General features: G+C 46.0%; 1 protein-coding gene across 1 annotated transcript in view; it reads left to right on the forward strand.

Annotated features, from left to right (window-relative positions):
- The window catches only part of RESF1 (retroelement silencing factor 1), a 322,229-nt gene that overhangs the window by 84,477 nt on the left and 214,460 nt on the right, over positions 1-23,292 (forward strand). The window contains 1 exon segment of the mRNA XM_085652380.1: positions 14,946-15,059. The gene's annotated coding sequence lies outside the window, so the exon portion shown is untranslated.

A 23,292-nucleotide genomic window follows, 5' to 3' on the forward strand; every position in this document is an offset into this window, starting at 1 on the left:
CTTGTGGGAACGAACCCGGATTGATCCGGAAGGAGACAATACTGGCATAAGGGGGCTAATCCGATTGGCAATAAGTTTGGCGAGAAGTTTAGCGTCGACATTAATGAGGGAGAGGGGCCTATACGAGTCCAGTTGTGCGGGTGATTTCCCCGGCTTAGGCAAGGATATTATAAGTGCCTCGCGTATCGATCGAGGCAGGATACCAGTTTCCCTGGCTACTTCAAATACATGCTGTAAAATCGGGATGATGAGGTGACAATATAACTTATAAAACTCGGCCGTTGGGGCCCGGGGCTTTACTACAGGAGAGTGATCAGAGTATGTGCGGGGGAGATAAGAGATATGGGATAACCCGAGCGCCAGGCCCCGATCAACCAGCCAATAATCAATGCGTGGCCAGGAAGCATGGGCCGAAGAGTAGCAGGATCCCTGCTGAGTCAGTGGGTAGTGCGCCCTCCAGGGATCTGTGAGGGCATGTTCCTCAACTGTGTTTAAGTGCCAACTGCGCAGCGGTATAATGATGTGATTGTGGAAGGGATCTGTCCAAATGGGGATTGATGGTTACATTAAATTCTCCCCCCTCCCTCCCCCATATCAAATGCGACATGCCTATATCCCGCACCTTCCCCCACAATACCCGAAAACTCTGGGTCGTCCGTATTGGGACCATAACAGGAAATCAGTGTAATCGTTTGGCCAGCCAAGCGTTCCCTTAGAATGGTGTATCGCCCTTGCGAGTCTACCTGGGATCCAATAGGAGTATACGGAAGCATGTGTTTAACCAGAACGCAGGTGCCCCGGGCATAGGAGGAGTAGCACGAGAAACCTCTGTGGGCCGCCCAGCGCTGAGCAAAAATAGGGAGTGAGTTGGGGGAAAGATGTGTTTCTTGCAACATAGCACATTGAACATGATCGTGGTAGGCAAGATTATGACTGCATTTGCGGGGATTACTTAAACCACGCACGTTCCATGTTAAAAAGACATACTGAGGCGTCTCAAGGCGTGATTCCATTGCTCATAAGTAGCATTAACAGCGAGTGAAGCAAAGAGTATAATTCCCCAGAAGGCCTCTTTTTTAGATTGACTGAGCACAGTGCCGAACCAGAAAGTAAACTGAACAACAAGCCATGGACCCTCCCCCCGCCCCCCACCCCACCCACAACAGCATCCCCAACCTGCTGTGTCCAAGACCTCCCCTTGCCCGCCCCCCCCTCCCCCCACCCGCCCAATTCCTAGTCCCAACGGGGGACTGGTAGAGTCTTTCCCAAACATTATGCAAAGAGTCTAATAGGAGGGTTCACCTGGAAGGTTGCAGCTAGAGGGCGACCAGGTGCTCCTCGCAAGGGTGTTCGTGTGCAAATGCAGTAGTCCATCACAGCTGATCCGTGAACGTATCCCGCCGAGTTGGCCATAGCCAAGACTGGAGAAACAGTGCCTCGTGGGAAGCAGCGCAAATGCACGTACATGGTACCAGCCTAGAAGGATTACAGTTTAGTACAGAGTGCACCTGCTTCCTGCATAGCATATTGCGTCCGTAAGCAAGCGTTCACCCAAGCCGCAGGTAAGTTCCAACAGTCTTGAAGTGTACCTCACTCACACCTATTCATCAGGACATTGCAGGATTCCCTAAGCTTATCCAGCCACAGTGCGACATATTCTCGGGCAATGGCGAAACCACTGGTGCAGTGCAGAGTCACAATGTTAACAATTCCAATCTGCCGGGGCCCAGTGGCTCCAGCTGTCCGCTCAGCCCGGTAGATAAGCTGGAGAGGGGCATCGCCGACCACATGAAATGACGTTATTCAATGTCTGATGCGTCTCCGTTTTCCTCCCTTCGCCGCTCCGGGGACAGACTGTTCCCGGCAGTGTCTTAATAAAATCTTGGGCGTGCTGCGGGTTGGTAAAGAAGTGGTGTCGGCCGTGGGAGGTAATTTTCAGGCGGGCTGGGAATAGCATAGCATATGGTATATTAAGCTGCCGAACCTTTTTCCTAACCGGAAGAAACTTACGTCGCTGCTCCTGCACAGCCATAGTGAAATCTGGGTGGATAGAAATCTCCATCCCCTCATGCTGTAGCCGGCCCATCTCCCTGGATAGTCGCAGCGCAACATCCCTATCGCGGTAATTCAGCAATTTGGCAATGATAGGGCGCGGTGGAGCCCCAGGAGGAGGGCGGTTCGCTAGCGACCGGTGTGCGCGTTCCACTACGAAAACCGCGGAGAACTCTCCTCTGCCAAACAGTACCGTCAACAGCCACTCAAGATACTCCTCCATCTTCCCAGTGGCTGTCGTCTCTGGCACACCCAAGATTCGGAGGTTGTTCCTCCGCGACCGTGATTCTATCTCTTCATTTTTAGTGGCTATCACTTTCAGCACTTTGTCCATCTCTGAGACGCGACTAGCGGCTGCAGCGCAGGTGTCCTCCATGTCCGAAATGCGTCTCTCTGCTTCAGTAAAGAGGTCGTCGTGCGTATTCGCTCTCTGTGTGAGGCCATCTAATCGAGCCGTCATGAAGTCCATTTTAAACTCTATGGATGTCAGACTTGACTGCATGACCAGCAGCAGCTCTTTCAGGTCCGCCGTCGGAGAGCCTGCTGTGGTTCTGACCCCGGCTCTGTCATCTGGGTCCGATGGCGTTCTAGTGGTTTTCCGGGTATCCAAGGTTTGTTTCGACTGCTTGCCGTCGGATTTCCCCATTGCGGCCCTATGGGATGGCATGAGGCTTCGCAGGGACGCAACGCATCTCCCGAGGGACTGCAGGGCTGAACCGCCAGCGAGACAGGGCTCCAAGCGCCTCACCAGCACACACCGGGAAAGATAGCTAGGGGACGCTATAGGCCCCTCTAGCGCCAAGTCTCCCAACCAACTCAACAGAAGTAGCTTCAACAGCTCCCCCTAGAGGCAGCGATCCCTCCAAGGTGCCGCCTGGGATTATCTCCAAACCCCCCAGGCCAGGACAAGTAGCCCTCACTCGCCAAGGCGTCGAATGCAGCAGGGGCCCGAAGGGAGCGCAGATCTTCTCAGCAGAACCCTATCTTGTGGCAGGATTTCATGCTCGGCCAGACCAGCAGCAACCACCTCTGCCCCAGCCCCAATCTGTCCTCTGCTCTAGCAGCAGCACTGGTCTAAGCCATGCGGGGCCCAGGGGCGAGCTAGGCACCTTTTCTTCTTTCACCGGAGTCTCAGCAGGGGGGCAGGGACAGCGATGACACCCTCCCAGCTATCCGGCAGCCCTCGCACAGCAAGGCCCCAGACTGCCGATACGCGCGACTCAAGTAGGCCGCTCCGGTCTACCATGTCAGGCCGCACCACAGGGAAGCTCCGTGCAGCCTGAGCCAAGCGCTCCTGCAGCAGCGCCAGCGGGGAATCAACTCTCCGCAGTGCTGAAGTCCGCCACAAGAGGGGCACTTACCCCAAGTACAGTTCTGGCTGCCGCCGAGTGCCTTCAGCTCCGCCTCCAGGCCCGCACCACCTCCGGCTCTCCGCCCAGCCTCCCCTCCGGGACTCACAGCAGGCCAGGTCAGAGGCGGCAGCAGGTCAGGATATCGGTCCGCCGCCGCAGCGAGGAGTCGCTCCGCTGGGCCCCCACACCTCCCCCACCTCAGCAGCGGCAAGGCAGCAAGCTACAGGCGGCGAGAGCAGTGCGCGCCTTCAGGAGGCTCCCGCCTCTGCCATTTCGGGATCTTCGGACCCACGGGTACAGCGAGCCGAGGTAAGAGAATGGAGCATACCCGGCTTTTCCGTGGGGGACATCAGCTGCTCCGTTGTGTCAGCGGGGGCTAATCTGCATGCAGGGGTAGTTGTCGGCCAGGATGGCAAGGATAAACAGAGGATATTTCCCCGAACAGCAAGAGCCTCACCGGAAGGCGGCCATCTTGCTAGGCACCCACTAGCGTCCCCTACTGTCTCCTTCTTTAAAACTCCTTTGACCTTTTGACTTTACCTTCATCTTCTTCTCTGGTAAGCTCAGTTTTCTCCACAGTGTTTACCAGAAAACCCAAAGACTCTAAAACAGACTTTTCCTTGTTTATCAAGAAACCCAAATCTTCCGAAAGATTCATTGTCAAAAACAAATGCTTCTTCAAATCCTTCTGACTCCGTGACATTATTAAAAAGTCGTCTAAATACATAACCAAACGAACACCTCTCTCTCTCTCAAAATCTTGGCAACAGCCCTCAACACTTTTGTAAAGCACCAAGGTGCCGAAGCCAGATCAAAAGGGAGTGAGCAAAACTGATAAAGCTCCCCCATCCACTTGAACTGTAAATACTTCCGACTCTGCTTTCCAAGAGGAATAGGGAAATACGCATTTTTTAAATCCAACTTCACCAACCAATCGTTCTCCTGAAGAATGTCTCTTAACAGGTAGATACCCTCCATCTTAAAATGTCTGTAGACCACATACTGATTCAACGCTTTCAAATTTATCACTGGTCTCCATCCTTTCTCTTTCTTTTGAACCAAAAATATTGTGCTCACAAAACTACAATCTCCCTCTTGTACTTTCTGAACAGCTCCTTTTCGTAACATTTCGTTTACTTCTTCCGTAACTAAAGCCTGTAAATCTTTTTGAAAAAACCGCTGATTCGGTTCCTTCAACTGAACTGGTTCCTCTATAAATTCTACTACATAACCTCCTACTGTTTGAATAACCCAACTGTTGTTGGTCATTTCCCCCCATATCTTCTGAAACCATTTCAATCTTCCCTCTACCTCACAAGGGGTAGAACCAAAAGACACTCTTGTACTCACCTTGGACTCCTTGACTGTACTGTGCACGTCCTCTTGGTTGCCACACTCTCCCTGTTCTACCTCTCTGTGGGTAAAATCCAGTCGCTGACTGAAATCCTCTGTACGCAGCTCGTTCCTGCGACTGGTAATGATCCCTGCTAAATGACCGGCCAGGGAAATGGGCTCTTGCCCCAGCCCCGTCAAACTCCTTTACCAAAAATCCTCCTCAACGAAGATTGTGCATTATCTAGGCTGGTAAATGTAGAAACATTTACCAACCCCTTTCACTAAACCATCCCCGAAAAGATATCCCTTCGGATCTTCAGTAGATTCTTTTTTACCAAAACCCCCTAATTTCGGACTTATTCTCATAAGAATAACCTTTCTTCACTCAGTTGATCATGTCGCTTTGGCATTTCCCAGAAAGCATACTTTTCTTTGGGCCCAACCCTTTAAGAGCTCATTATCAATCTGAACCTCCTTCATTTTGGCCTCTTCTGCCATATCCAAAATACGTGCCAAGGGCCCCAACACATCAAGAACACGATCCTGGCACTGCTTAAGGGCTCTTTTTAGCCCCTTTCTGGGATCTCGACCCAACTTAAAAAGAAAACTAATTAGATCCGGATCTAAATCTGGAGTCATACATGCCTTCCCGTCCACCACTGGACGCGAGCACTCCGCCTTCATCACAGCTCTAGCTTCTTTTTCAAATGGTCTCCTTATCCAGAGCTTTAAAAAATCAGCCACATGTGGCAAAGGCCACCAATCAGCACTTCTTGGGTGGTGAATCATCTCCGGACTGAACATTTCCTCACCCTGAGGATCTTTTACAATTCCTTTCTCTTTGCTCTCTTTGTTCACTATATCTATCCAAATCCCAATCACCATCCTCTAAATATTCTTCTAGTATAAATTCATCGATCTCCTCTAACTCCTCATCTTGGAGAACCACTTTGGGTTTCTCACCATCTTTTGTGCCGCTAAGGACACCCTCTTTTGTGCTGCAATGGACACCTTCCTTACATGTGGCGCTAGGCTCACCCTGATTGTTCGTTAAAAACCTAATCCCAACTTCAATATTTTTCTCTTTTTCTTGCTCTTTTCCCATAACCTTTAACCTCTCCGTCACCTTCTTCCATTGACCAATACTCTTCTTCATCGCAATCCACTGCTTTTCTCTTCTTTTTCAAAACCACTTCTATAACTTCCCTCATAGAAGTTTTCATTTCCTCTTGTACAATTGTTCTAATATTAGCACCTTCTGTCCCTGAACAATGTGCTCCTTCACTAGCCTCCATAACTTAAACTTGATATTTATAACTTCTTGCCTTTAAAAATTCAATCTCCTTTATATTTTGCTTGTAATCACCAGCTGACTCAACCGTCTTTCAAACAAAACAGCAGATCACAGTAACGGCAACTCCGTGAAATACCAACTGCGTATACAAAACAAAATGGCCCCCATGCGTCGCCACGCACGTAGCGCGATGACTCCTCGCTCTACAGAAGCCTAATCTGCTCTCCTTTCTACCTGCAGCAGAAACAGCGCGCGCTGAAGGAAATACAAACCCCCTCTAGCGTGGAATCTAAGTATGCCACGAGCCCTGACTCAATTATCCGCTCGCGGCACAACGGTAAATTATTTCTTTACATTTATTTATTTATTTATTTATTTATTATTATTATTTTTTTCAAACGCTCTAAAAGTACAATCCTCAAACGAAATAACCACCGGAAATAAACCTTCTCCTAAAAACGAACTGCCCGTAAATTAGGCAGATAAATACTTACCTTAACAACAAGTAATAAATGATTATAAACATCATATTAAATCACTTTAACCCCTTCGACGCGCATGACGGAGCGGTTCCGTCATGCACATCGGTTGCGCTGTGCGCATGACGGAACCGCTCCGTCATGGCCCCGCCCGCGCTCAGAACCTTCAGCGTGGCGCGGAAATCCGCGCCGCGCTGAAGGGGTTAAAACAAGTTAAACTAAACAAAATCATCACGTTAAATCATAAACTTATTTCTAGACTTAACATTCAAATTTAAAATTTTTATACGAGCTTATTAAGTGATACTTATCTGTCAAGGAGCAGCAATTAAAAGAGGAAGATGGCTGCTGTGATGGACGTTATTTGGTTATGGACATTCTAATTCTGGAATTGTTTTGGTTTAATGTGATGTAATTCTTTAAAGTGCTGCAAGGAGCTGGCAATAAAAGTTAATGCATATTGCTAGCCTCCTGTCCGGTCATGAAATTTAGAGTGGGAGACGAGGGCTCGGGACTTCCGCACTGCTCAGAGAACTCCACGTTTAGTCCACGTTCTATGCACATGACGCCACATGTAAGCGCTCAAACCCACGAAGCAGCAGGACTCCAGATGCCGGCACCAGCTGAATTTGGATGACCGGAGCGCTCCGCTCCAGATTTCTTTATTTAGGCTGGTGAAAGAGTAGGATTGAGAGCGCTTGAGTCCAGTGACGCCCTTCACACAAGGATGTGGTAGGGCTGAAATGATTTATTGAGAAGGAATTTTCTCCTAGGGGAAGGTGTTTTCTGCTAGGGGAAGGGGTTCTCCCTCCACCTCAGAACTGCTCAAAACTTCACTTATTGCCATATTTACTGTACGTAATTCTTGTGGCTTCCCCCACCCCCTCCCACTTAATTAGGTGTCTCTTGAATCTGATATCATGGTGCCCTCTCAACAGTTTGACTCGGATAAGAACTATTATGAGTATGCTGCCAGTGACTATTTAGAAGGTGACATTGCTGAAGAACTACACAGTTCGGTCCAGCAGTCTGTCAATCTGGCCCTAGCAGTGGCCTTCAAACCCATTACACAACATCAAAAATTCAATGCGTTGAGACATAATGGCGAAGGCCCTGCAAGCTCCTCATATCCTTCCAAGAGCACATCAGGCTCCAACTGCCTGACACCCAGACAAAGAAACTATGGCCTCATAAGAAGGCGCTAGAAAACTCTCTAAGGCATATTTACAGGCTCAAAAATATAGCGCCTTGCAGCCTATGAAATTGACTGATTCCCCCAGGCTTTGCACAGCACGAAAGACAAGGATACAGATTCAGACAATGCCACACAATCTGACCCTTCTGCAGGCTCCAAAAGTAAATGAAATTCTGCCAGCTGTCAGACAGAGATGTCTTCGCAATAGGAATAGTGGTGAACTCGCGGAAAGTTTGAAAAACCTTTCATTTGGTGTTCCTTCAGGAGTCCTGGTTGAGAGCGGCTTAAACAGTTGAGGTTTTTATAGTATTAAACAGCAAAGGCCAGAGCCGGGGTAAGGAGAGAGCCTCCGCAGGTATTCTAACCTTAATATCCACAGAGGCAATTATGAAGTCCTGAGGTCAAAAATGTGTCAAGTAGTCTGCAATTTTGAGCCGGTGACCCCTGAGGGGGTATTGACACTAGGAATGTCCTATCCGCCAAGGCTTTCAACACACCCAAATCCCATTCACCTCCAACATCTATCCGCTTTTCAATTAAGTGAGAATATTGACATCTTCCCTTTTAGTTTCGAGACATCGTGTGGTACAATGAAATTGTACATCAATTTCTCGGCTGTATAACATTAAATGTACGAGAGAAGGAACCGCGAGCACACCTCCATATTAAGAGGGAGTGGGTTGGCTTGACTCCACTTGCCAATAGTTGAAGTGATTGGTGAGACGGAGAACCAGGAGCGATAAGAGACATACAGCAAAAAAAAGCTCTCCTGAGCTGCTGGCCCCAATAACATTCCAGCAGTAATAATCAAAACAAACAGCGTTTGGTGGGCAACAGTTTACTCCTCTTTGTTCAGTTGGATTGCTTCTTCTGACCTTCACCCTCCATCATGGAAAGGGTCCATAGTAAAACCGATTTTAAAAAAAAAAAAAAAAAAAAAGGGGGAATGGCTCACTAAAGGTCTTTTAAAAAGTTGTTTTATCTAAGCTGGAAGACCGGACTATCAAATTCAGGAGTATCCCAACAGAGCACAGGGGCTTTCGGAAAGGCCACTCCACCACAGAGCCCTGCTCTGCATTATGGGCCATAATCCAGAAAGCCCTGGAAGTAATTCCAGGGCTGTGCTGCTTTTTTGTCGACTTCAGGACAGCCTTGATTCTGTGGATAGGGACATCTTATGGGGAAAACCTGCTGCCTGGGACCTCCCTTCAAACCTTCTTAGTGTACTTCAGTCCTCGAACTCTGACAACTGGGCTCAGGTGGAGTTAGACAAATCAGGCCGATTATCTCAAGTAATCCCCCATAGGAAGTGGCCTTTGGCAAGGTTGTGTCTTGGCACTATTGCTCTTCATTCTATTTCTGGCAGACCTCCCCAATTTAATATTCAAATCCAAGTCCTTCCTCCTCCCCCGAAGTTGGGGAAACAGCACATCGATTGTCTGCTATTGTTTGACTGTACCCCAATTTATAGCAAGCAGAACCAGCTTCAAATTAATCTGGAGAAGACCAAGATTTAGTTTTTTGGGAAAAAAGTTAAAATATTTAACTGGTACCTTTTTATACACGGTAGGTGGAGCAAGTCAATCAATACAAATACTTGAGCTTGACTTTTAGGAGGATTCTGAACTGGGCATGCATTGGGACTGCACTAAGCAGAAGGCACTATTGAAGGCTAGGTATTTCTTTGGATTCAACATTTAATTGGGTGTTTTATCCCATCATTTCTCTACAGAGGCCTTACGAAGGGAAAACACCTCCACTCAGTCTGTATGGAGGAAAGATTTTTCCCCTTTATACCGCCTATGAATGGGACCGATTATAAGGGGCAGGTCTTTCAAGGCTTCTATCATTCCCTCCAGGCACTATGGTTCAAGCCATAAGGAAACCTTTCAATCTGGTCTCCTGGAGATTGCTGGACTTCACTCGGACTTTAAGATATTTTAATAGCCGTTCAGAGGGTGATGAGGTTCCTAAAGTATCTAAACTCTGCTGGGATGAGATTCAAGTTAATGAAACAAGGTGGGCAAAGGAAGTAAGAATCAGACTGACCTTAATCAAGAACCTCTATTTAGATAGTGGTACAATTACTTCCTGGTCTCCCTTCCCAGTCAAACAAGCACTGAAAGAGTCTGCAATACTGGTGACTGAGACTAATGACCTGCCTTAATGACTAAGAACTAAGAAACCATCTATCAGCTTCTCGATTTCTACTCTAGGCCAGGACATCGTCTTCTAGAGTGGGATGTTACCCAATCCACTTATCCTGCTCATGCTGGGCCAGGGTTCAGGATAACAGTAGTCTCTGCTCCTGCTCCTCGAATGTAAAATGCTCCCTGCTGCATTTACTTATGGACTATGTTTTTTATCTCTCTAACCGTATTAAGTTCTTACGAACTCAGTTTATAAATATGAAAGTGTCCATAGGAGGGAAGCTATGGAGCTGATAACCGAAATGCAATATTTTGATGTCACAGTAGGAATTGCTAGTTTTTTACGGCTTGTTAAACTGAGTTTTAATGCTGGAATGTAGTGGGAAGGGGGTGTTGAGCAGCCAAGATAGGGTCCACTTAGAGAATTTAACTATTCATATGTTTTGAAAAAAAATTGTAGACAATTGTCTAAATAAACGTGTTTCTTACTACCTCTACTACTACTACTACTACTACTACTACTGCTACTACTTTGCAATTCCAATTGGGTAGGCTTGTCTTTTGACCCAGACGATATCCTACATCCTCACTCGTCAAATTGGATGCCCACACCAAAGGTGGCGGACTATATTCAGGCGAGGGACAAGGAGCTAGAGTGCTCTTTTCTTATGAAGGAAGGTGGTGGACACACCAGATGTGGATCCAAACATGCTCGCATTTGTAAGGAAGTTCTCTAAAGATCCTAAAATGGGAATTGACTGGGCATGAGAAAGCATGGCAACATAAATTACTTAATTTATCTGAAACCCTGACTGATCTTTGAAATAGCTAACCAAGCTAAGGAGTCTGGAGTCACTATTGAGCCACTCATTTCCTAGCTGGAAATAGAGGTCTGTGTGTCATCTCAGCAATGCTAATTGCACCATTTTGACAGAAAGGAGTAAATCTATCATCCTTAACAACGACCCACAACTGGCCTCAGCTGAGGTGGGCCCAGTAGCGAATGGGTTATTCTTTAGAAACCCATTCGTTAAAGATTTGGGGGAATTTGGTTCCACCTCCACTGCCCTAGACAAGGCCCAGTCTTCCTTAAAGAAGGAATTTCCGGGAGTTCTTTTTAGGTGGGCCTGGCAATATAGGGCCAATTGCTGGCCCGTTCTTACCTACAAGGCACTCTGTGAGGCTATGCCTCCAATAGACAAGGTAGATGTCTTGACAGCGCACAAGGTCACAACTTCTTCCCCTCACATTCCAGAGCTGGCTGTTGCCGGTACCACAAAGTGGCTATAGGGGAGTGTCAACAAGGGGAAGTTCCACCATGGGATATTTGGGTAATGCTGATTCTATTGTTGTAAGTTGTTCTTGTGCACAGCTGGGAGACTATCACAAGAGATGTGTTGGTATTAGAGACCATACAGTGTTTCAAGCTAGAATTGTAGGGCAAGCAATGTCAGGTCTCAAAACCCAGGCTGCTTTTTTTCCCTACAAGAGCGTACTTTCATAGGTGCATACATTTTAGATTTCCTTGCCAAAGACGCAATTTATTTATTTGAGAGTTTTATATAGTGCTAGATAGACCGGAAGGTATCGGAGCGCTGTACAACAGTAAATGTTCACATGAAAGATAGCAAGTCTATACAGCGCATCTTTAATGATAATTTCCTCTGGGACCTCTCAATCAAGTGGTGCTAGTGTAGGGAAATGTATATTCTTGAGCGAGTCCAGCTCATCACTCAAGAAGGCATGGTATGTCACAGCCCCCACCCCAGATGGTTCGTAGGCACCATATCCCTGGTGCAGGAAAAAGGTTTGTGTACAGTTTGGTATTGCATTTGAAAGAATTCAACTCTTGGATTGTACACAGGTATTTCAAGAGGGTATCTTTTGTGAGACCTTCTACTGTTGTTAGATTGGTGCTAATTTATTTCCCCCACACAGACCCTTTCTTCAGTTTTAGTGGGGCTTGTGTTGCTATGATTTTCAGGTACTTCCGTTCGGCCTTTCATCGGCCCTGTGGTGCTTCACAAAGCTGATGAAACTGATAGTGGAACCCCTTCGTGTGAGAGGGATGCCCATAATAATAGTGTACCTTAGTGATGACATTCTGGGCAGAATCCTTCTCTGGAGACCCTCTACCTGTCTTGGATGATCCAGTTGCTTCAGGATCTGGGATTCCTTGTAAATACCAAGAAGTCTTTGTTTGTGCGGGCTCAGGTGATAGGGTTCTTGGGCTTCCAAGTGGATTTGGTGCATTCTTAACTCAAACTTCCTCTACATAAGATTTGTGGTATCTAGAAGGAGTTTGAGTCAGCGTTAACTTTTCAGAGTATATCATTGAGGCGAGTGGCCGGATTGTTGGTCTCCTAACTTCATTGATTTAAGCCATATTTCCAGGCCCATTGCATTACAGATCCTTTCAGTGCATCAAAATCCAACTCCTCCACAGGAGCCTACTGTAGTCCGATCGGGTTCGCGTATCTCAGCAGGTTTGGACTGAGTTGGAATGGTGGTTACAATACATGGAGACTGGGAACGGCAGAGCCCTTTGTGGCTTACAGCCAGATGTGATATTAGGATTCGACGCCAGCAGATGGGGCTGGGGCATCCCATGTGGCCAGATCTCTCGACAGGGGGTAGATGATCAGATCAGTAGTCGTTACATATCAGTTGTCTGGAACTGCTGACCAGCTCGTTTGCCATCTATGTCCTACCTTTTCAGAAGGCGAGTTGTTATATATCTAGGATGGACAAGGTTTCTGTTTTGTAATATATCAACAAACTGCGAGGAATGAAGACTTGGATGCTAGCCAAGATAGGCAAGGAATTCTATCAGAACTGCCTTTGATCACTCAATAAGGATTAATAAAGCACTGTTAATCACCCGATAAGGTATCCAGGAACTTGCAGGTCCTGGAGGCTTATTTGAATGGCCAGATCTTGTGGGCCATTCGGAATTCCGGAACTGGGGTGATGATCCGAAGGTGAGTGGGGAGGCTGTTCTGGGTCTTTGCTGCAATGTGGGAGAAAAAGCGTCCTCCACTTCTGCTTTGGTAGATGCAGGGACTATGGGCAAGTGAAAGGGAGGCAGAGCATAGGCTTCTCGATGGTTGGTGGAAATTCAGGCGGTGTTTAATGTATGCCGGTCCTTGGTTGTGTAGAGCCTTGTGTGTGTGGGTCAGCAGCTTAAATTGGTATCTCTTCTGTTTAGGGAGCCAGTGAAGTTGCCTGAGGTGGGGTGTGATTTGGGTTTGTCAGGCAAGGCCAAGGATGAGTCTGGCTGCGCATTTTGTATGGTCTTGATACTCTGTAGGAGGTGTGCGGTGATTCCTACGTAGAGGGCAATGCTGTAGTCCAGTCGACTGGTGATGAGTGCCTGTGTCAAGGTGGGTCTTGTGTGTAGGGGTAGCCACTTGAAGATCTTGCAAAGCATGAGCAGAGTGAGGAAGCAGGCGGAGGAGACTGCTTTGTTCTGTGATTTCACGTGGTGAACTTGTTGTCAATGATGATTCTGAGGTTTCTAGCGTGGTCGGAAGGAATGGGTGCATGTCCCAGATCTGATGGCCACCAGGAGTCATTCAATGTGTTGCTGCTGTTGTCAAAGATCATTACTTCCATCTTGTCTGTGTTCAGCTGCATGCATATCTCAGTGGTTGCAGAGTACATTCTGGGCCAGTGCATTGTAGTAGCAGATTGGAACAACAGATATCTTCTGGACAACAGTGATTGGAGGCTCCCTCCTCAGATAGTTCACTGAACACTTATGGAAAGCTTAAAGTCTTTTTTTTTGCCTCCAAACTCAATACGCAGAGGCAGCAATTTCTCTGTTGGAGCCCTGACCCCTTGGAGCTGGCCACGGATTTGTTCCTACAGGATTGGTTCGGGGAAGTACATTACGCGTTGCCTCCTTTCATGATGATACCCAGATTGACGGCGCAGGTAGCAAGGCAAGAACTGATTTTAGTGACTCCAGTCTTGGTTTCTAGTTCTGAAAATTTTGTGCAATTCTCTAATGGCATTGCTTCTTTGGTCAGACCTGCTAAAGGGTACTTAGTTATAGCCACATCCGCTGGTGCAGGCAGGAAAACTGGCTAAAATAGCATGGCAGATTCCACTGCCTTCAATGGAGCTCTAGCATTCTAATTTTAGTTCTGCCATTTCAGTGGATTAGCTCAGTGCAGGGTGGACCACTGGGGAGCATCTAATCTCTAAATAGATTTTCCAACCCTCCTTTCACTTGTTATTCCAGATTATGGTTTGCCAGTGTAGTATTGCAATGTTTGGAGCACTAGTCTTATAATGAGGGTTTAACAAGGAAGCAATTGTCTGCAAAGTTGACCAGGCTGCTATGTTTACGTTCCTGCAGACTGGTGTCCGGCATCAAAGCCCTGGATTTTGCAAGTAGATTGTTTTCACCAGTTGGTGCGGCATTTCATATTTCTAAGCGTATTGATTGTAATTCCACAATGATTTCTTATCCAGCTTTTTTTGTCAATTGGAAGTTGTGTGTGGTTTGAGTCAAAATGGATGAAGATGAGATGCAATTGCGGTGTCCGATTGGGCAGAAGTCAAGTGTTGCTTTCTTTGCAAAAACCTTTTAAAGCCAGTATCTTCCGTCACTTTGGCTTGGTAGGTCTGATGGCGGAGGCGGGCGTAGACATTTCTGAGTTTGGCACGCACTCTGCAAGACTTGTAATGACTTTAAAGATTTTCGTATTGGTTTATAGGTTAGACGACATAATGAGAGCAGCAGATTGGTCCTCTGAATCTACTTTCAAGAGTGCCTATTATGAAACCATTGTTAATGTGGCATCTGTTGTATTGGGAGAGGTTTAAACAAGCATTATCTAAGCCTCAAGTACAGCCATAAAATTAATTTGTTTTCTAGCATATGCATCAAGAATTTTTAATTCTATTATGGACACTGAGGCGAGGATCATCCCGCCTGCATTGATGGAATGCTTATATGTTCTGCTGATATTCTGTTTCTTTAGCGTACACATTATTTATGCCCATCCAATGTTTTGTAATTGATGTGTCTTGCAGGGTAAGGAACAAAACTTGTGTCAATTCTTTATTTTATTTTTTTAGGGTCAAAGCACAAACAGGAGTGAGTTTGGATAACTCGGAGGACAACTTGACGGAGGTCTTCATGGTTGCATCTGACACCCATGTGTGGTTTGAGAAGTCAACAATCTGGTCGAAGTGAGTTCCTGGCAGATTTTACAACCCAGTTGGGTTGGGACTGTTGCGGTCTAGTTGAGGTTGAGTTGGAGAACTGTTATTACGATCTGATGTTTGAGTGCAACGAAAAAGCCTGGGTGACGTTTTCAGCCCTGTTTGACGGGAGTATTGCCTCTTGAACTGTGGTTACTTTGACTTATTCTCATGTTTGCGGGCAACGTAGTTTTGTTTTACTGTTAACTTATTGACTGCTTTTTTTTGTGTGCAGTAAAGAAATAAGTAGCAGAATCCTCACCTCCATGTCCTTAATAGAATTGAAAATTCTTGGCACTTAAGCTAGAATTTATTTTTATTGATTTCATGTTTGTAGAAATATGTCCTTAGGCCCAAATTGCCTTGACACACTTTTTATTTCACTTCCTCTTCTCCACTACTCAGGACTTCAGCTGAGTTTCTGTTTTTTTTTTTTATGCTGTACGTTATCACTGAGCTGAAATTGTATGGCACAAAGGAGTAGTGGATCTCCTGTTCTTATACAGGATTTTGGGCAGAACACTGAGTTTAGGACTAGTCCTTCAAGTGATTCCGCATTGATAAAAGACTTGAATGATATCAGTTTATTAACACTTAGCAGCCTATGTTTTTTTATGCACTCCTAAAAATCCCGTCTAGTCTGTATTTCGGTTAAACGTGACCACTTTACACAGACTAATTAAAAACCTCAGTTTATTGTTCCAACTTAATTTTAGCTGTCCATTTACTGATAGCATTGTCATTAACTCGTCTCGATGCTCCCCTTATGTTCAACAAATGGGCATAACTGAGCTGAGGTCACATCATAACTCTTGGGTCTATAGTTGAGACATCCGACCTTTAAATATTTGCAAATAGTTCTTTTGTGTTGGAAAATCTATTCAGAAGGGATTATCCTCTTTCCCCCATCGTATCGAAACAACTGCTAAAAACATTAATACAGAAGAGCAGTTCTTAAACCTCAAGGGCCATATGTAGGTAGCATCACATTTACCGATTCATAAATACCGAATTTTACCGATTCGGTATTTATGAATCGGTAAATGTGATGTAGGTAATGATTCGGTAAATTTTACCGAATCGGAAAAATTCGGGAAATATGATTCGGTAATGGGGCATACCTTCCCATTGATTCCTATGGGCCTGGAGGCCCATAGGAATCAATGGGAAGCCAGTCACCACTACCGATTCCGTTAATACCGATTCGGTAATGGGGGGAGCATATACAAGGGTGGCAGGGTGTCACATTGACACCCTGTTGCACCCCTGATTCTTGCATGTGTGCACATGTGGCGCACATACATGCCCTAAGGGCATGTATGTCTGCCACATGGCACTCTTACATCTGCAAAATATTGCGTTTTGCAAGGTATTCGTTATTTATCACCAACCTGTATTTGGTGGTAAATAACAAATTCTTGATACTAATTTGCACTCTTTAGAGTGCTCCCTACATTCAGGATTCGGTATTTACCGATTCGGTATTTTACCGATTCGGTAATTTACCGAATCCTGAATTATGCCTCCTACATCCCAAATAGCTAAATACCGGTCGGTAACGGGATATTTACCAAATTTCGGCCGTTACAGACCGGTATTTAGCTACCTACATGAGGCCCCAAGTCTTTAGTTAGGTGAAAATAAACTATGCAAGCCATTTTTCTTGTGTATTTAAGTTTTTTCTTATTACCTTGTGGATGCTAAACAAATGTCCTTAGCTGGCCAAGGGTTTTTACCACAGCTGTTAATTGCCTTTGAAGATGCACATGAACCTACTAAGTGGCAGGTATGGTATACAAATGCACTGGTCACGAAAATCAAAAAGCGGATGCAAATTAAGCACCATTTATGCAGCTGCTCAATTGTAAAGAAAAAAAAATATTTGAAGGAGGGGGGGCGGGGGAGGGAGCGAGGGAGTGTCTCAGAATGGCCTTCCTAATAAACATTCGGCAGGTTGCAGATTGTAACTCGTACCGTTTGGTTAACTTCCCAGGGAAGGTGGCTTGCAAAGAACAGCAGACTGAGTGAACAAAAAGAGGGGGGGGGGGGACCAGGAGCTAGTTGTGGTCCAGTGTCCTTGCTTCTCAAATGATAGCTAAATCATAAGGGACACTGTTCCTAGTGAAGGGTGCAGTGTGTCACCCAGTCTGAAAGAGGAGATAAAGTCTAAAGTAGAGGAGATGTAGAGAAAGAGGGTGAAAGAGAGAGAGGCAGAGGTTCATCCCCAGTATCAAGGATCCAATCCCGAAGGGGAGGGCCAGGTCTTGCCTCTTAGTGGCCCTCACACACCCCGAAGGATGTCATGCTTCATCATTTGGCTTTTTTTGCTCCTCGTCGGGCCGGCGCTGCAATGCCCGACGCGCCCCCGATGGGTCTCTTTGACGGAGATCTTTTTAAGAGAAAAGCGGTTAGGTGTGTGGGGTGGATCCAGTGAAAATAATTGTGAGGTGAATAAAATTACCTAGGGGTTTCCACTGATAGGCTCTTTAATCGTGTGGTACCCCTGGTAGGTTAAAAACCCAGAAGGTTAGTGAGTTACAATGAGGCCTAATGTGCCAGTGTAACTAAACACAAGGTCGACATGTTTCACGCTATGTTTGTCCAATTGATCAGTAGCATTTCTTCAGGACCTAGATAAGAGTGGTGAAAGCGCACGACAGAAAAAAGCAGGGTTCCAGAATGGTGTAGTGTGAGGGTACCGCTTGGACACATCTACTTATTGAGATTGCGGACCACTCTAGGTATAGCTTTCCTATGGTCCACCCCAAGCTTCCTTACATAGATGTAGGGTTACCATTCTGGAACCCCGCTTCTTTCTGTCGTGCACATTCACCACTCTTATCTAGGTCCTAAAGAAACGCTACTGATCACTTGGACAAACCTAGCGTGAAACATGTTGACCTTGTGTTTAGTTACACTGGCACATTAGGCCTCATTATAACTCACTAACCTTCTGTTTTTTTAACCCACCAGGGGTACCACACGATTAAAGAGCCCATCAGTGGAAACCCCTAGGTAATTTCATTCACCTCTGCACGCACCTCATTATTATTTTCACTGGATCCACCCCACACTCGCCTAACGGCTTTTCTCTTAAAAAGATCTCCATCAAAGAGACCCTTCGGGGGCTCGTCGGGCATTGCAGCACCGGCCCGACGATGAGCAAAAAAAGCCCAATGATGAAGCATGACATCCTTCGGGGTGTGTGAGGGCCACTAAGAGGCAAGACCTGGCCCTCCCCATCGGGATTGGATCCTTGATACTGGAGATGAACCTCTGCCTCTCTCTCTTTTTCACCCTCTTTCTCTACTCTAGACTTTATCTTCTTTCAGACTGGGTGACACACCGCACCCTTCACTAGGAACAATGTCCCTTATGATACAGAACAGCAGACTACCATCCTTGTGAATGTATTTCAAATGTATTTTTTTTTTTTTTTTTTAAAGCAACCCAGAAAGAAGTCACTTCTACCATCTAATGAAATTTAGCCACCTCTTGCAGCTCTCCCTAGAGGCCTACGTTCATTTACGACCTTAATTTTTAGACTGTCAGCAAAGATCCTTGCCACTCCTTTTCCTGACAGCTTGGGAACTTCATTCCAGTAGCTTCAGATAAAAAGGTTTGGGGTTTTTAATGACCCTTTCTGTTTCTGTTTTGGTTCGGTTTGTCTGGTTGGTATGTAAATTATATTTGTTTTTCCTGTATTTTGTTTGTTGTCTCTTGTACTTTGAGTTGCAAATATATGATGGCAATTAAGGGTTTCTGTTGTCAAAGGGACTCAACTCACCGCTGGGTCTTCTGAGCTCCAGTAGCATTGGATTGACCTTTGTAGTAGACATTCAGGTTGAAGTAGGACAGAATTATCAAATGATCCACAAGCATTTTTTCAGAAGGCTTTGGTGTACAGCACACATACATCACAAAGCAGTAATCCTTTTCCTCAATTCTCTACTGGCATTTGCCCTCTCTAAGCCATTGAATTGAAAAGCTCTCAATCAAAATATTTATTTTGGCTTTCTGAGTGTATATAAAATGAAGGCAGAAAGACTGTTGACTCAAATCCCCTCCAAACAAGAAAATAGAACATTAGTGTCCAACAAGCTCTTAGGAGGACCTCTGCATTGGTTAGCATGATGCCATGACCTTCGCATCAATCACTGCTTGGTAGATTTTGGGACTGTCTAGGGAACACCCTGAGTAACTGGTTGTAGCAGTTTCTAAAGATTTTCCCTCTGATCTGTTACTAATTGGCTAAACAATAGCAGCCCTGGTAGATTTTGTCTGATTACGCTCACCTGTGCTGAGCAGATCTAGTTCCTGTTTCTTGGTTCTTTTCTCAGTGGCAGAATTCTGCTCCACCATTGTAGGTTAGCATCTTAGAGAAACTAGTTGAGATTCCCCCAGTCCTTCCCTTATTTGCTGATATTCACATCTTAGACCCTTAGGTTTGACAGTACAAGCCTATGAGGATGTCTTCCATCATTCCTTTCATTCAGACAGCCAGGAAAACATCCTCCAAGTCTTAGTATGAGTAGTTGGCTGCACTCTTAGTATTGATCTCAGATATTTACATCAACCTATATACCTATTCCTTACAGGGATGTGTATGCCAATTAATCCAGCGGAATGTTTGTGACTGATACTCCTACGGACATTTTCTTTGTCCAAAGAGGTTGTAATACCCTGTTCTAGTGGTTTGCAACAACCATAATCTCACCTTCCATGGTCCACACACATAAGATATGATCAATCAATGCACTCCTGGTCAATTAAGCATTCCTCTGTGGGCTCCTCACTTAATTGTTTTCAGCGAAGTCTATAGGACAATTACAAGAGGAATTGCAGAGGTCTGTTATGTTTACACCATTCCATTATAGAAATGGATGAAAATGCATCTCTACGAGAGAGCTCATATTAATGATTGGTTTTGTTAACTACATCTAAAGATATTTGACATAAGACTACTTCTTTGAAAAAGCCAGCAATACATCATGCTTGGATTTACTTGTAAACTGAAAAATAATCTACTTATGAAATGGGCACTTCACTCCTGGATTTGACACTTCTGTATCTTGTACACAGGGCAGCAATTGTTTTAAGCATTATAAAGAAGTTTGGTTCTTTATGAAAGGACAACCTTCAGCCAGCTCGGGATTAACTTGCACTTCCCTAGACTGGTGCACTAGCACAGGTGCAACCAACACCGGGTTTTCATTAGGAGATGGAAATGCTGGTTCAAGGAAGCAAGGTGAAGATTCTGTTGTTGGTAGGGTGATTGCATAGCTTCAGCTGACCCCCCTTCACTTCACACTTCAACCGGTAGCAGGTGTTTGAACTAGCTGCGTACATTGAGGACTCTGGCACTCTCATGCCAATCCTCCTGCAGACATTGGTTGCATGCCAGCAAGCAACCTTCTTTTTTCAAGGCACTCTGGATTGGAAGAAGGAGCTTGCTAGGCTGGGGAATGTGCATGCACCTATTGAGCTTTCAGTGGGGTGAGTTGCTACTGCCCATGTTCCCTTTACCCTGCTCAGAACTCCTTCCTTCACGATAGGAAGTGGGACAGCCCACTTCTAAGTTTGTAGGCTACTAAATAAAATGTAATACCTCTGGAAGGGGGTGGGCGTATTAGGGGTTATCCAAATCATTCCATGGTACATTGTTTGGTCCTGTGGTCATTAGTGAAAACGGGGATGGAGTATTTTGGTAAGCTCTTGCTGCTTTGTAGACTTTTGAAATACTTTTCACCTGGTAACATTCTGTGGAGAAAGCTCAGGCCTTCTATACCTTCTGCCCCCTGTACATGATACATCAGCTACACTCCATAATTGGGTGCAGATGGATTACAATGCAAACGGGATTTTGACTAGTAAATTCCCTATCGAAAATGGTTTACAGCAAGACTGTGTCCATGTACCCCTTATGTTCAGTCAATGTTTAACCAGTGTTTCAGGAGCCATCAGAGGAGCTATTTTTGTTCACTGAAACTCAGTAATTGCCACGTTGCACGGCTGATTTAATTTAGCTAAATTATACCCTGACTGTTTGGCATTGGGTTCTTAATTGTGAGGGATGTGAGTCCTCGGCAAGTAAAAGGACCTCAATAGTCTCCCTTCTGGAACCATGTACCTCATTGTAGCACTTGACTGTCTCAGAGAGGTAAAGCAGAGTCATCTAAGATTACTCAGGGGAGGTGGTGTTGGCTAGTAATGTCCAGTCAGTGCTTTTTCTGGTAAAAAGGAAAAGTTTATGTATTACACACTAAATACTACGCATTTATGTACAAATATATAAATCCGATAGATGATTTGGTGACCTCGATTCACAGTTGATCCCTCTGGAACATGACTGATATTCACAGCACCCCCCCCCCCCCCCCCACACCTACACCATATGTAAAATCACAATATAAGCAGGTGTCATTGTACATAAAGCATGCCTATTGGCTTTAAGAGGTCCCCACATCTATATATTTAAGTCGGGCATGGTGGATTCATGAAGGTGTCACCACATCAGTACAGAGAGCAGCAACAGCAAGCCTACTGGCTTTGTCAGGGGTCTCCACATCAGGATAGAAGGCAAGCCTGTTGCTTTTGTCACAGGGTCATCACATTAATATGTAAGGCATGCCTATTTGCTTTGTCAAGCAAGGGGTCACTACAATAAAACAGTCATGCATTTGGGTTCACCATTAAAATTAACAGGATCAGTAATCTTTCTTAAATATAAAAATTCCAAATTTAATCAGTTATAATGGTCAATGTATTTTAAAGCATTTTGAAAACCACAAACGAATCAGATTCTTTCTTTAACTGCTTCAAGCTATAGCCAAAGAGCAAAAGCTCCAGCTGCAAGAGTGCTTTAAAACAGACCCCTTTTCTGCTGGGGGTGGGGTGAGTGTTAGAAATGTCATGCTCTTGTACACATAGGGCGACTTTGAATCAACCACACCTATAGCAGATGGTCTGCTGCAACTCCTGCACCCCCTCAACGCTCTTGCCGAAGCTAGTGGCACTCCTGCCTTTCCTGGAGCACAATAAAGCGCAAAATATGACACCTAGGAGCTTATGGAGAGCTCATTCTTTGAAAAAGTGAATATTAATTGAGCTGTTTTGGGGGAGGTCTTAGCGACCCAAGCCACTTTTTTGTGAGTGGAAAGTTTTCTACATGGCTGAACTGCTCTTGACCAGCATATAGTTTACAGACCAGCGCCAGTGGCACAGAAATATGTCTTCACTGTGGTTGGATCTGCATTGTTTCTCAGATGGGTTTTTGAATGTTCGTTCCGGTTTGCTAGAAACCTGTTCCTACATTTTTTTGAAACATGAACATGCTTATTTGGGGGCGTGGCTTGGACAGCCAACATGGCGGACATAGCCTAATCGGGCTTCGCTCGTCCATGCCACATAACCCTTTTTAATCCTGCTCAGTGGAGCACATCGGATATTGGATTATTAAGCCAGTGGCTGTAAAAACATTTGCTGGCGAGAAGTGGAAGGCAGCGGCTCTCAACTGGTACACCACTCGTCAGAGCTGCCAGAGGTGTGGCCCAAGCCTGGGCCTGACGGAGGCCATCTCTCGTCCAGCTCCCGAAGCAGAACATTGCTGCAGATCGTGGGGTCGGATCAGGCCCCGGAGGTGAGGCTGGAGAGTCTGGTGCCCGGGGAGGCTTCCGTGGGCTGCCGGCTGCACGCGAGTTCTGGGAATCGCAGTGGGCCTGCTGTGGGGTGCGGGCCTGTAGGGCAGCGGTGCCGGGCTCCCAGAATAATCCCCTGCCGCATGTGTGCCTCCCAACCTGGTGTGGTTCATCCCGGCAGCGGAGCGCTCTCTGGCCCGAACGCCGGCTGGGCATGATATTGATCCTGCGCCCAGAAGAACTGCGACACTGCACACCGGCACCGTGCAGTCCTGCATATAGAGGATCTGGGGTGCCCTGGTCCTCCCTCCCATTCCCTCTGCATCCCGTGGAGCATTGGTGTGTCTGGCTGGCTGCTGTAGTGGGTCCCGGGAGTGGCCTCTTCCCCCCCCCCCCCCCCCCCCCTTTTTGTTTTGGACATCGGTGAGCCTCACCTTGCTGACCTTAATTGGAGGGCCTCAATCGTGTCCTTGGGGCAGGTGCGTGGAGCTTCGCGCCGTGCCCCCTCTAGCGCTACCATTGTGGCCTGGGCTGAAACACTGGATCTAACACCAGACATCTTGGTGGGGACGAGTGGCGGGCTG

The sequence above is a fragment of the Triturus cristatus genome, chromosome 4_1, assembly GCF_964204655.1.
Source record: "Triturus cristatus chromosome 4_1, aTriCri1.1, whole genome shotgun sequence".
In the NCBI taxonomy this organism is placed as follows: domain Eukaryota; kingdom Metazoa; phylum Chordata; class Amphibia; order Caudata; family Salamandridae; genus Triturus; species Triturus cristatus.